The sequence below is a fragment of the Drosophila miranda genome (assembly GCF_003369915.1).
Source record: "Drosophila miranda strain MSH22 chromosome Y unlocalized genomic scaffold, D.miranda_PacBio2.1 Contig_Y1_pilon, whole genome shotgun sequence".
Classification (NCBI taxonomy): Eukaryota; Metazoa; Arthropoda; class Insecta; order Diptera; family Drosophilidae; genus Drosophila; species Drosophila miranda.
The window spans coordinates 2,621,426-2,636,690 of record NW_022881603.1 but is presented as its reverse complement, the minus strand read 5'-3'; the positions used below and the strand labels follow the sequence as shown (position 1 = coordinate 2,636,690).

Here is a 15,265-nt window from a genome sequence, read left to right as displayed (position 1 = left end):
CAGGCAAAATCTCTGCCATTGTCAAATTTCCAATACCAGAAACGACTAAACAAATAAAGTCATTCTTAGGTCTGTGCGGGTTGTACAGGAAATTCATTCCTAATTTTGCAAACATAGCAAAACCCATGACACTCAAACTAAAGAAAGGAGCTGTCATAGACCCCAAGGAAGAAAAGTACGTCGAGGCATTTGAGAGACTAAAAGTACTCATCATCTCAGACCCTATCCTTGCGTTCCGAGACTTTGACAAAATGTTCACGGTAACAACCGACGCTAGTAACATAGCATTGGGAGCGGTTTTGTCACAAGAACACAAACCGATCTGCTACGCTAGCAGAACCCTAAATGAACATGAAATAAACTATTCAGCCATCGAAAAGGAATTATTAGCGATCGTATGGGCAACCAAGTATTTCCGTTCATACCTGTTCGGTAGAACATTCGAGATACAAAGCGATCATAAACCCTTGATTTGGTTGAACAACCTCAAGGAGCCAAATATGAAATTACAAAGGTGGAAAATAAAACTGAATGAGTTTGATTTTAAAAGGAAATATCTACCAGGCAAAGAAAATCATGTAGCTGATGCCTTATCAAGAGTAAAGATTAATGAAAATCTCCTTGTAGAAGCTTCCAATAGCGTTGGTGCAACTGTACATAGCGCACAGGAAGACAATCTAAATCACATTGCTATCACGGAAAGACCAATTAACTATTACAATCGCCAAATTGAGCTAATAAAAGGCAATGAAGATAAGGTAGAAACAATTCGTTATTTTCACAAGCTAATCATCAAGATCACGTATAAGGAAATGACTAACACCTTAGCGAAGGATATAATAAAGGAATATCTATGCACCAAAAAGAGCGCATTATATTTCCATAACGAAATAGATTTTCCTCCATTCCAAAAAGCCTATTTAGAAATCATTAATTCTAACAATATAACCAAAGCTATTAAATCAAGCACGAAACTCCTAGATATTCAGAATTACGCTGAATTTAAAGAAACCATATTAAAGAATCATAAAGGCTTACTCCATCCAGGGATAGAGAAAACCGTCAATTGGTTTAGGGGAAAATACTATTACCCGGATTATCAAAAACTAATCTAAAACATCATAAACGAATGTCCTACTTGTAATATTGCCAAAACAGAGCATAGAAATACGAAGTTGGCATTCGAAACTACACCGGAAATACTGAACATCAGAGAGAAATACGTCATAGATTTCTATATGGTTGGTAACCAACAGTTCCTATCATGTATTGACGTATACTCGAAGTTTGCCACTCTTGTAGAAGTAAAAAGTCGTGACTGGTTAGAAGCAAAAAGAGCCATCATGAAAGTTTTTAACGAGATGGGCAAACCAATTGAAATCAAAGCCGATAAAGATTCAGCTTTTATGTGCACAGCATTGCAAGCATGGCTGAATGCGGAAAACGTCAAAATAGAGATCACTTCCAGCAAAAATGGAATATCTGACGTAGAAAGATTTCATAAAACAGTAAATGAAAAATTAAGAATAATATCTAGCGAGGATAACCCAGAAGATAGATTCACGAAGTTTGAATTAATTCTTTATACTTATAATCATAAAACCAAACATAATACCACAAATAGGACACCAGCTGATATATTCATTTATGCAGGCTCACCTGATTATGACACCCAACTAAATAAAGTGAATAAAATCACTCAATTAAATAAAAACCGCATAGAGTATGAAGTAGATACCCGCTATAAACTATCACCTCTAGTTAAGTCTAAGGTAACAAATCCTTTCAAAAGGACGGGCGAAATTAGACAGGTAGACATTATGAAGAAAAGAATAGGGGTAGGAAAATAACTCATTATAAATCAAAATTCAAGAAAAAGAAGAAATCTAATAGAAGCAAATATAATAATTCCAGAGAAACCGAGGAAGTTAATAGAATCGGCGAACTTCAACACAATTAAAATCCTCATCTTCCTCATAATTACCATCGTAATGGCACAGGGCCAAAACATAGAAATAAATCCTATAAAATCCCAAAACGGATATATGATATTCAAAACTGGATCGATTAACATAACTATCAATTACGAATACCATTATCTAACTGTTAATGTAACTAAAACCGAAGAACTATACCGAAATTTATTAATGCAAGCCACTAAATTCCAGGACATAATCCAAATAAAATATCTAGTAGACAAATTGCAAAGAGAAATGAACGGGCTAAAAATAGCCAAAAGAAATAAAAGAGGCCTAATCAATATAGTAGGAACAGCCTACAAATATCTCTTTGGAACACTAGATCAGGAAGATAAAGTCGATTTGGAACAAAAAATAGAAAATTTAGCCAGCCATAGCATTCAAATGAATGAACTAAATTTGGTAATAGATGCAGTTAATAGCCGAATAAACGTTATAAACAAACTAAATGAAGAAAAAGACAGGAATCAACAAATATAAATTTTGATATTCAATCTACACCATTTCACAGAATATATCGAAGGTATAGAACTAGGTATGCAATTAACTAGGCTCGGTATATTTAATCCAAAATTATTAAAACAAGACTACCTGGAACAAATAAATTCTGAGAAAATACTAAATATAAAAACCTCCACATGGCTAAAATCCGATACCAACGAAATTCTAATATTTTCCAACATTCCCAAAGACATTACAAAAGTACCAATCTATAAAATCGTTCCGTATCCAGACGAATTAAATAACATGTTAACAGATATGACATACGACAAGTTCTTCATAAAAAATGAAGAAGTATTTGTTAAAGAAACTAGATTGAAAACCAATGACAATTGTATAAAAGGAATTTTAATGCAAATTCCCACTAAATGTCCATATTCCAAAACTTTTCAAAACTTTCAAATAAACTTTATTGAACCCAATATACTAATCACATGAAATCTTCCAAAAACAACGCTAAGCCAGAATTGTGTAAACCAAGAAATCATAACGGAAGGAAATACCATTATAAAAATCTACAACTGTTCAATCCAATTAATGAATTTACAATATCAAACACAATGTTAGATTTTGCCCAGAATGTTTATGTCAACAACAACATAACTAAAATAAAACCACTGTCGTATGTCCAAACTAATGAAATAATTATGCAATACACCAAATATAGTAACCTATTACAAATAAGTCTACTAATTTCATTTGTCATAATTATATTAGTACTACTAAGTTATGTAGCTGTTAAATTTAAGAAAACTTCTAAAAGAGTCACGGTTAAATGTATTAACCCTATAATAGAAGCAAAAGGGGAAACAACCTCAGCCACCGCACTTGACACCCCGTCACTATCCCCGAGGGTAATCGCCTAGGGACAGGCTAATAACAAACGTTGGGGAGTGACATATCCATAATTCCCCACATCCCATACACATTATGTTTATGTACAATTCATCCACCCCATCCACACAAGTAACAGGACCCCACTCAAGTATCAATAACTGTTTCTTCCCATACTCCAAGCTAGGGCCCCCCATAATATAAACAATGGACCACATTGTTTCATCAACATTAGAATCACGCCACTCTCGAGAAATCGATTCTTTAGAATCACGCCACTCATGAGGACCAATCAAAGCTAGACATAAAACCAAGGAGTATCACATTCCTAGCTCCGTCATGTAATGCAACACCGATCGCCAGCAGTGGATGCCTTTCATCAAAGCCGACGCATCCCCAAATATCGATCCAGGCACGTACGCCACCGACACGAAGATGCAGCCGAGGAAAGCAACGCCCGAAGCCAGAGTCGGGAGTTCCAAGAGAAGGGCTCATGGAAACTAGCCAGCAGCAGAGAGATCAGTTCCGTTTGAGACAAGCAGACGTAAAGTTAAGTCGGGGAATTCAACCAATCTTGTGACATAAAGATATTTAAGTTGTAAAATAAAAGTCTTTTTTAAACAACTTAAAATCGAGTTGCTGTTATTTAACTGGCGCAGTCGGTAGGATTTCGTTTAAAATTAACTCCTATATTTCGGTAATGGTCAGCTTGTGTAATTTCTAATTACTGTGATCACGTAATCCCGGAATCGTTAATAAAATTGTGAAATCCGCCAAAGAACCTATGTGTTACGAGCACATACGGTTTGCAAAACTAAAATTAAGTGAACTGAAGTAAGCGGAGATAGTGATCCACCAAGAACAGTGAAACACTAAATATAAAATCAAAAAACTTACAAGTGAACCAAAATAAAGTTAAAAACTACTGAAAACAAAACAAAACCCAATCAACACCAACAACATGGCGTTACCACCACTATCATTGACCGAAATTCACTTGAACCAGGCACTGCTGTCGATCAGACAAATACCTGCCTATGACGGTTCATCTGGACAGCTAAGCTCATTTATCAAACGAATCGAATATGTATGCGGATTATATCCAACTGAAGATCTTCGCCAACAAAGGATCCTATTTGGAGCGACCGAGATCCAACTGTCAGGAGAGGCACAACGCATATCGCAAATGATACAACCCAACACGTGGCTCGAACTGAAGACGGCGCTGATCAACGAGTTCAAAAATCACACACCATATGAAGAACTCTTACGACAACTATACACCACCAGATTCAAGGGCAGTCTTCGTAAGTTTATAGAAGAATTAGAGATAAAAGCATTATTAATAAACAATAAGCTAAACTTAGAAAACATACCAGAAAATAATGTCATTTATAAAAACGCTTTGAACAACACAATTAAAGATGTCATTACTCGAAAACTCCCTGACAGAATGTTCATGACCTTAGCAAGAAAAGATATTACCACATTGTCTAATCTTAAGAAGGCAGCACAAGAAGAAGGATTGTACGAAGCTAGTACAACAGATTCAGGTACAAATAAAGATCAATCGAAATCGTCTCAATCAAATCGAAAGAATGTTGGAAACTATTATTCAAATTATAACACTACTAACTATCACAATCAAACTCAGAGTTCATCTGGATCAGGTCAGACTAATCGAACAAATCAAAATCAAAATTCCCAAAATCCTGGATTATACAATGAGTTCAAAAATTCCTTGAATCAAGGTAGGGCTCAGAATCCATTCAATCAGCAAATATCTCAAAACCAAGCTAGTGGGAGTGGACCCAACCAACCTACTAAAAGAGGGAGGGAGAGCCAGAGTGGCCAAACGAAGATGGACGTAAATTTTCATCAAGCCGCCTCGGAAGAAACCGAGGAGGACCCTATATAAACATTACCATTAATGAAAGAATATTAAGGTGTATCGCTGACTCGGGATCATCGATCAACATCATGAAAGAAAATTATACAGATTCCGAGATAAAAGACGATAACCTTACGGTCCATACCATCAATGGACCTGTCCGTTTAACTAAGAGTATAATGAGGAATGCGAACAAAACATGTCCGTCCGAACAAAAGTTCTACATACATTAGGAAGAGAATACTTGATGGCAAGTAAAGCCGTCATCGATTACAGAAATGACACTGTAACACTAGGAGCTAGGTCGTACCCAATCATTCAGAGTGGAGAAGCTATTGAAGCCGGCAAGACCGCACAGAAGTGCGCTGATCCCTCTACAAAAGAAGAGAAGATCGCACCTAAGTGCCTTGACCCATCTCCAGAAGGAGATCAATACTTCGCTTCCGCTCTAGACAGTGAATTAAGGGAATGTAATCAATTAAGATTGGAACACTTAAACGATGAAGAGAGGGAAGAGTTAAAGAAGGTCTTATATGAGTTTAAGGATGTGCAGTACAGAGAAGGTGACAATTTGACTTTCACAAGTACAATCAAGCACGAGATCAAAACTCAACATGAAGACCCGGTCTACAGACGACCATACAAATATGCCCAGATACATGATCAGGAGGTAAACCAGCAAATCAAAGATATGATCAGGCAGGGAATAATTCGAAAGTCGAATTCTCCTTACTGCTCGCCCATATCTATGATTCCGAAGAAGATAGATGCTTCAGGAAGGCAAAAATATCGAATGGTAGTAGACTATAGAAGTCTTTGGGCTAACCACTGCCCCAGCTACCTTCCAAAGATGTATGAACAATCTGCTAGAAGAGTTAATCTTCAAAGATTGCTTTGTATACTTAGATGACATCATTATATTTTCCACTTCATTGGAAGAACACTTGTTGTCACTAAGGAGAGTATTTGGAAAGTTGAGAGACGCCAACTTGAAGCTACAAATGGATAAATGTGAATTCATGAAAAAGGAAACTGAATTCCTAGGTCATGTAGTCACTACTGAAGGAATAGTACCAAATCCAGGCAAAATCTCTGCCATTGTCAAATTTCCAATACCAGAAACGACTAAACAAATAAAGTCATTCTTAGGTCTGTGCGGGTTGTACAGGAAATTCATTCCTAATTTTGCAAACATAGCAAAACCCATGACACTCAAACTAAAGAAAGGAGCTGTCATAGACCCCAAGGAAGAAAAGTACGTCGAGGCATTTGAGAGACTAAAAGTACTCATCATCTCAGACCCTATCCTTGCGTTCCCAGACTTTGACAAAATGTTCACGGTAACAACCGACGCTAGTAACATAGCATTGGGAGCGGTTTTGTCACAAGAACACAAACCGATCTGCTACGCTAGCAGAACCCTAAATGAACATGAAATAAACTATTCAGCCATCGAAAAGGAATTATTAGCGATCGTATGGGCAACCAAGTATTTCCGTTCATACCTGTTCGGTAGAACATTCGAGATACAAAGCGATCATAAACCCTTGATTTGGTTGAACAACCTCAAGGAGCCAAATATGAAATTACAAAGGTGGAAAATAAAACTGAATGAGTTTGATTTTAAAAGGAAATATCTACCAGGCAAAGAAAATCATGTAGCTGATGCCTTATCAAGAGTAAAGATTAATGAAAATCTCCTTGTAGAAGCTTCCAATAGCGTTGGTGCAACTGTACATAGCGCACAGGAAGACAATCTAAATCACATTGCTATCACGGAAAGACCAATTAACTATTACAATCGGCAAATTGAGCTAATAAAAGGCAATGAAGATAAGGTAGAAACAATTCGTTATTTTAACAAGCTAATCATCAAGATCACGTATAAGGAAATGACTAACACCTTAGCGAAGGATATAATAAAGGAATATCTATGCACCAAAAAGAGCGCATTATATTTCCATAACGAAATAGATTTTCCTCCATTCCAAAAAGCCTATTTAGAAATCATTAATTCTAACAATATAACCAAAGCTATTAAATCAAGCACGAAACTCCTAGATATTCAGAATTACGCTGAATTTAAAGAAACCATATTAAAGAATCATAAAGGCTTACTCCATCCAGGGATAGAGAAAACCGTCAATTGGTTTAGGGGAAAATACTATTACCCGGATTATCAAAAACTAATCCAAAACATCATAAACGAATGTCCTACTTGTAATATTGCCAAAACAGAGCATAGAAATACGAAGTTGGCATTCGAAACTACACCGGAAATACTGAACATCAGAGAGAAATACGTCATAGATTTCTATATGGTTGGTAACCAACAGTTCCTATCATGTATTGACGTATACTCGAAGTTTGCCACTCTTGTAGAAGTAAAAAGTCGTGACTGGTTAGAAGCAAAAAGAGCCATCATGAAAGTTTTTAACGAGATGGGCAAACCAATTGAAATCAAAGCCGATAAAGATTCAGCTTTTATGTGCACAGCATTGCAAGCATGGCTGAATGCGGAAAACGTCAAAATAGAGATCACTTCCAGCAAAAATGGAATATCTGACGTAGAAAGATTTCATAAAACAGTAAATGAAAAATTAAGAATAATATCTAGCGAGGATAACCCAGAAGATAGATTCACGAAGTTTGAATTAATTCTTTATACTTATAATCATAAAACCAAACATAATACCACAAATAGGACACCAGCTGATATATTCATTTATGCAGGCTCACCTGATTATGACACCCAACTAAATAAAGTGAATAAAATCACTCAATTAAATAAAAACCGCATAGAGTATGAAGTAGATACCCGCTATAAACTATCACCTCTAGTTAAGTCTAAGGTAACAAATCCTTTCAAAAGGACGGGCGAAATTAGACAGGTAGAACATTATCGATTAACATACCTATCAATTACGAATACCATTATCTAACTGTTAATGTAACTAAAACCGAAGAACTATACCGAAATTTATTAATGCAAGCCACTAAATTCCAGGACATAATCCAAATAAAATATCTAGTAGACAAATTGCAAAGAGAAATGAACGGGCTAAAAATAACCAAAAGAAATAAAAGAGGCCTAATCAATATAGTAGGAACAGCCTACAAATATCTCTTTGGAACACTAGATCAGGAAGATAAAGTCGATTTGGAACAAAAAATAGAAAATTTAGCCAGCCATAGCATTCAAATGAATGAACTAAATTTGGTAATAGATGCAGTTAATAGCCGAATAAACGTTATAAACAAACTAAATGAAGAAAAAGACAGGAATCAACAAATATAAATTTTGATATTCAATCTACACCATTTCACAGAATATATCGAAGGTATAGAACTAGGTATGCAATTAACTAGGCTCGGTATATTTAATCCAAAATTATTAAAACAAGACTACCTGTAACAAATAAATTCTGAGAAAATACTAAATATAAAAACCTCCACATGGCTAAAATCCGATACCAACGAAATTCTAATATTTTCCAACATTCCCAAAGACATTACAAAAGTACCAATCTATAAAATCGTTCCGTATCCAGACGAATTAAATAACATGTTAACAGATATGACATACGACAAGTACTACATAAAAAATGAAGAAGTATTTGTTAAAGAAACTAGATTGAAAACCAATGACAATTGTATAAAAGGAATTTTAATGCAAATTCCCACTAAATGTCCATATTCCAAAACTTTTCAAAACTTTCAAATAAACTTTATTGAACCCAATATACTAATCACATGAAATCTTCCAAAAACAACGCTAAGCCAGAATTGTGTAAACCAAGAAATCATAACGGAAGGAAATACCATTATAAAAATCTACAACTGTTCAATCCAATTAATGAATTTACAATATCAAACACAATGTTAGATTTTGCCCAGAATGTTTATGTCAACAACAACATAACTAAAATAAAACCACTGTCGTATGTCCAAACTAATGAAATAATTATGCAATACACCAAATATAGTAACCTATTACAAATAAGTCTACTAATTTCATTTGTCATAATTATATTAGTACTACTAAGTTATGTAGCTGTTAAATTTAAGAAAACTTCTAAAAGAGTCACGGTTAAATGTATTAACCCCATAATAGAAGCAGAAGAGGAAACAACCTCAGCCACCGCACTTGACACCCCGTCACTATCCCGAGGGTAATCGCCTAGGGACAGGCTAATAACAAACGTTGGGGAGTGACATATCCATAATTCCCCACATCCCATACACATTATGTTTATGTACAATTCATCCACCCCATCCACACAAGTAACAGGACCCCACTCAAGTATCAATAACTGTTTCTTCCCATACTCCAAGCTAGGGCCCCCATAATATAAACAATGGACCACATTGTTTCATCAACATTAGAATCACGCCACTCTCGAGAAATCGATTCTTTAGAATCACGCCACTCATGAGGACCAATCAAAGCTAGACATAAAACCAAGGAGTATCACATTCCTAGCTCCGTCATGTAATGCAACACCGATCGACAGCAGTGGATGCCTTTCATCAAAGCCGACGCATCCCCAAATATCGATCCAGGCACGTACGCCACCGACACGAAGATGCAGCCGAGGAAAGCAACGCCCGAAGCCAGAGTCGGGAGTTCCAAGAGAACGGCTCATGGAAACTAGCCAGCAGCAGAGAGATCAGTGCCGTTTGAGACAAGCAGACCCAAAGTCAAGTCGGGGAATTCATTTAAATCTTGTGACATAAAGATATTTAAGTTGTAAAATAAAAGTCTTTTTTAAAAACTTAAAATCGAGTTGCGGATATTTAACTATATATATATACATATAGTGACAAATCCATAATTCCCCACATCCCAAACACATTATGTTTATGTACAATTCATCCACCCCATCCACACAAGTAACAGGACCCCACTCAAGAATCAATAACTGTTTCTTCCCATACTCCAAGCTAGGGCCCCCATAATATAAACAATGGACCACATTGTTTCATCAACATTAGAATCACGCCACTCTCGAGAAATCGATCCTTTAGAATCACGCCACTCATGAGGACCAATCAAAGCTAGACTTAAAACCAAGGAGTATCACATTCCTAGCTCCGTCATGTAATGCAACACCGATCGCCAGCAGTGGATGCCTTTCATCAAAGCCGACGCATCCCCAAATATCGATCCAGGCACGTACGCCACCGACACGAGGATGCAGCCGAGGAAAGCAACGCCCGAAGCCAGAGTCGGGAGTTCCAAGAGAAGGGCTCATGGAAACTAGCCAGCAGCAGAGAGATCAGTTCCGTTTGAGACAAGCAGACGTAAAGTTAAGTCGGGGAATTCAACCAATCTTGTGACATAAAGAAATTAAGTACCAAAAATAAAATCTTTTTTAAAAACTAAATTTCGAGTTGCGGATATTTAACCGGCGCAGTCGGTAGGATTTCGTTTAAAATTAACTCCTATATTTCGGTAATGGTCAGCTTGTGTAATTTCTAATTACTGTGATCACGTAATCCCGGAATCGTTAATAAAATTGTGAAATCCGCCAAAGAACCTATGTGTTACGAGCACATACGATTTGCAAAACAAAAATTAAGTGAACTGAAGTAAGCGGAGATAGTGATCCACCAAGAACAGTGAAACACTAAATGTTAGGTATTATATTAATATCTATGTACGGTCACAACATCCAAGGGATATAGAATAAAAGAGAATCTTGAAGACAACGCGTGCTTAAGTCTGAGTGTCAATACACTACATAATTGGCGACGAGCATAAAATAAAACGTATTAATATACATACACATGTTAAAAGTGCATATAATATATGAATAGCAACATGACGAAAAATGAAGCACCAACATTCTATCAAATGGCAACAATTGCTGAGTTTTCGCCACACCAAGAAACGTTCTGCATTTGGAAGGAAAAATTCGACATACATTTGTGCGAATTGAATGTGAAAGAGGAAAACACAAAAAAGGCAGTTTTGTTGAAGTCGATCGGTACAGCGGCTTACACTGTACTACATAGCTTGTGCAATCCGGTATCACCCGTATCAAAAGCATACAAAGAATTATGTGAAATTTTAAAAACACACTACACACCACCTACACTCATATTCAGAGAAAGAAAAAAATTTCACATGTCCACAAAAAGTGAAGATGAGACTGTAGCGGAGTGGTATGCTCGAGTTAAACAATTGGCTCAAATCTGGAAGCGTTTGTATTAAACCAATTTGTGATGAGCCTTCCCAACCCTATATATGAAAGAATATGTGAAGAAGACGAAAATCTAACTCTGGCTGATGCACTCAAGAAGGCGATGATCATGGAGACGAAGATCAGCACAAGGAAGACAGAACACAACGTCAACTACATGCATCAAAAGAACGGGACTAGTCAATGGCAGAGGCAAAGAGGCGAGAACAGAGATCAAGCAAAGAGCAACGGCAGAAGTCATTTCAAGGGCAACCGAAACGTGAGTTACAGAGGCGGCAGAAGCGACGGTGACGGCGACGGCGAAAACGACTGCGACGCTGGCAGAGAAAAGAAGCAGCAGCCATGCACCCACTGTGGCTGGCGAAATCATAACTCAAACAATTGCAAGTATAAGGCATGCAAATGTCACAGCTGTGGAAAAATAGGTCACTTGGCGAGCATTTGTAAAAATAAATCAAAAAAATCCGTAAATTATGTATCTCAAACAAAACATGACACCTATTCTGATAATAATTTTGATAATGATAATTATAACTTTTCTATCTATAGCGTTGATACAACCTCAACTAGTGGAGTATATTATTTACCTGTAAAAATTGATGGAAACATAACGAAAATTGCTTGCGACACTGGTGCACCGTGCACATTGGTTCCAAAAACATTTTACGAAAGCTTAAATACCAGCAGACCACTTAGAAAATGTCTAGTTCCATATGTAGATTACAATGGAGATTCAATCAAAGTTATTGGTGAGTACGATGCAACGATCGAATATCGAGGTCTAAAAAAACAAATTGTTGTTGTTGTAACCAATGCAGTGAGTCCACCTTTGCTAGGTAGAACATTTTTGAGAGCTTTTAATTTTGAGTTAATGCAGGTGAACAATGTGTACGTAAATGAACCAAATTCTGTAATTACAGAACAGATTAAATCGGAGTTTGCTGAAGTTTTTGAGCCTCGTTTAGGTTCATATACTACGAATACGATATCGTTACTATTAAAAGAAGATGCAAAACCAATATTTTTCAAGCCTAGGTCAGTACCATTAGCATGGAAAAAAAAGATTGAAGTGCAGTTACGAAAATTCATAGATGATGGAATTTTAGAGCAAGTTGTTAGTTCTGAATGGGCAACACCTTTGGTACCGATTTTAAAACCAAACGGTGACATACGAATTTGTGGTGACTATAAGGTTACATTAAACCGGTCTTTAGTCGACGTAAAGTATCCACTACCTCGAATAGACGACATTTTTGCAGCGCTTGAAGGGGGTACACTGTATTCAAAACTTGACCTGTCAAATGCTTACAATCAGCTAAATTTAGATGAGCAATCTCAAAATTTGTGTACTTGGAGCACACATATTGGACTATTGAAAGTTAAACGCTTACCATTTGGTATAAAAACTGCAGCAGCTATTTTTCAAAAAACAATGGAAGGGTTGTTTCAGGGTATGCGAGGAGTTGTGGTTTATCAAGATGACATAACAGTTACAGGACGAGATCTTCAAGAACATATTTCAAACCTAAAAGCTGTACTTAGAAAACTGAAATCAGTTGGACTAAAATTAAATGACAAGAAATGTGAGTTCTTTAAATCCAAAATTTGTTACCTAGGATTTTCAATTGACAGGATAGGACTGAGCAAAAACAATGATAGAGTTGCGAGTGTATTGTTTGCACCGGCTCCGGAAAACGTATCACAGCTTAGAGCTTTCATAGGCATGGTAAATTATTATTCAAAGTTTATCAATAATTTCGCTCAGATAATGAGTCCTTTATATGCATTATTAAAGAAAAATACAAAATTTAATTGGACACGCGAATGTCAGAGTGCATATGAAGAGGTAAAGAAAGAAGTAACTTCTGAACAAGTTTTAGTTCACTACAACCCAGATCAACCGTTAGTATCAACGACTGATGCTAGCAGTCGTGCAGTTTCAGGTGTTTTATCACATAAATGCAATGAAGATATCAAACCAATAGCATTTGTATCAAGAGCATTATCCAAAAGCGAGCATAATTACAGTACAATCGAGAAAGAGGCCCTGGCTATAGTGTTCTGTGTGAGTAAATTAAGACAGTATCTTTTAGGAAACAAGTTCATCCTTCGAACAGATCACAAACCATTACTAAGCATATTTGGAGACCTGAAAGGACTTCCGTTGATGGCCTCTCCACGAATGCAAAGATGGGCACTGACTTTGTCAGGTTTTCAATATACAGTTGAACACATAAAAGGGACCTTAAATATAGCAGATGGACTCTCAAGAATGCCTCAATGGGAAACGGCTGTACCAAACGAAGACTATAATTACATACATTTTATACAGTCCGAAAAGGTGTTCAAAATTAGCTTCAAAGAAATAGCTCGTGAAACACGACGTGACCCAATATTATCAAAAGTTTGTGAGGCAATTAACACTGGTTCGAAGACAAGATTAAAAGGCAGCGAGTTTTCTGCCTACATCTCTAAAACAAATGAACTTTCAGTGGAATATGATTGTATCTTATGGGGACACAGAGTAGTAATTCCAACCAAACTGAGACAAGCTATTTTAGCAGAATTTCATGCATCGCATTTGGGAATAGTAAAAACCAAAATGTTAGCACGTTCTTATGTGTGGTGGCCTTGCATGGATTCTGAAATTGAGAAATTAATTCGAGATTGTATTCCTTGTCAGGAACTACAATCAAGTCCAGAAAAGAGTCTGTTAATACCGTGGAAATCCACAGGAAAGGCTTGGAGTCGAGTACACATAGACTTTGCAGGACCAATTAGAGGTTTTCATTTATTGGTTATTATAGATTCTTATACAAAATGGGCAGAAGTATTCAAAACGAAGGAAATAACTTCATTGTTTACTATCAACAAGCTTAGAGAAGTATTTTGTCGATATGGTTTACCAGACGTGTTAGTTAGTGACAATGGACGACAGTTTACTTCTGATGATTTTAAAACGTTTATGAAAAACAATGGTGTTAATCACATTTTTACTGCTCCAGGACATCCAGCGACTAATGGTCAAGCAGAAAATTTTGTAAAGACTGTTAAGAAATCACTATATGCTAACATAAAGGCTAATGAAAGACAAGATTTTAATACAATTTTAAATAGATTTTTGATCGATTACCGAAATACGATTCATTGTACTACGGGCGAATCTCCTGCTAAATTATTTTTTGGTCGTACACTAAAAACAAGATTTTCGTTGTTAAAACCACCTACGGTCGAAAGCATAATAAATAAAAAACAGACTGAGTGTGTTGTAAATCACAAAGGTAGACGAAGCACAGAATTTTTAAAGGGTCAAAAAGTTATGGTTAGGGACTACAAAAATCCTAACAAAGCAAGCTGGACTCAGGCAACTGTAAAACAACAACTGGGCCCGCGTTCGTATTGTTGTATTTTGGCGAACAATAACAGAGAAATAAAACGTCACCTGGATCAAATTAGAAACCAAAGCACTAACAATCATACATCGCCTAATGCGAAAACACCTGATGTCGAAAGCAATTGTTCAGTAGATGACAATTCCAAAACCAACAATGAACAAATAGTTTCTCAACCAACACCCACCAGGAGAGAGTTGAGACCACGTGAGGCAGGGAAGGTAGTAAAGCGTATTTAACAATAAAATAATATAAAGAAAGGAATTATGAAATCAAATTATGTACAAATTAAACACTGAAACAAATACTAAACAGATTAAGAAGAAAGAAAAATACGAAATCACATAAATTTTATATACGCTAATTAGATTAAGTACACAAATCAAATTGTTATAAGAAAATAGATTTGTAAATGACATGTATATTAAACATCTAAGGAGAGGCGTGTTAGGTATTATATTA

The 15,265-nt window shown here is 36.3% G+C and overlaps 1 pseudogene; it reads left to right on the top strand.

The window, feature by feature from the left end:
• LOC117185773 overlaps positions 1 to 15,265 on the top strand; it is a 111,344-nt pseudogene that overhangs the window by 57,325 nt on the left and 38,754 nt on the right.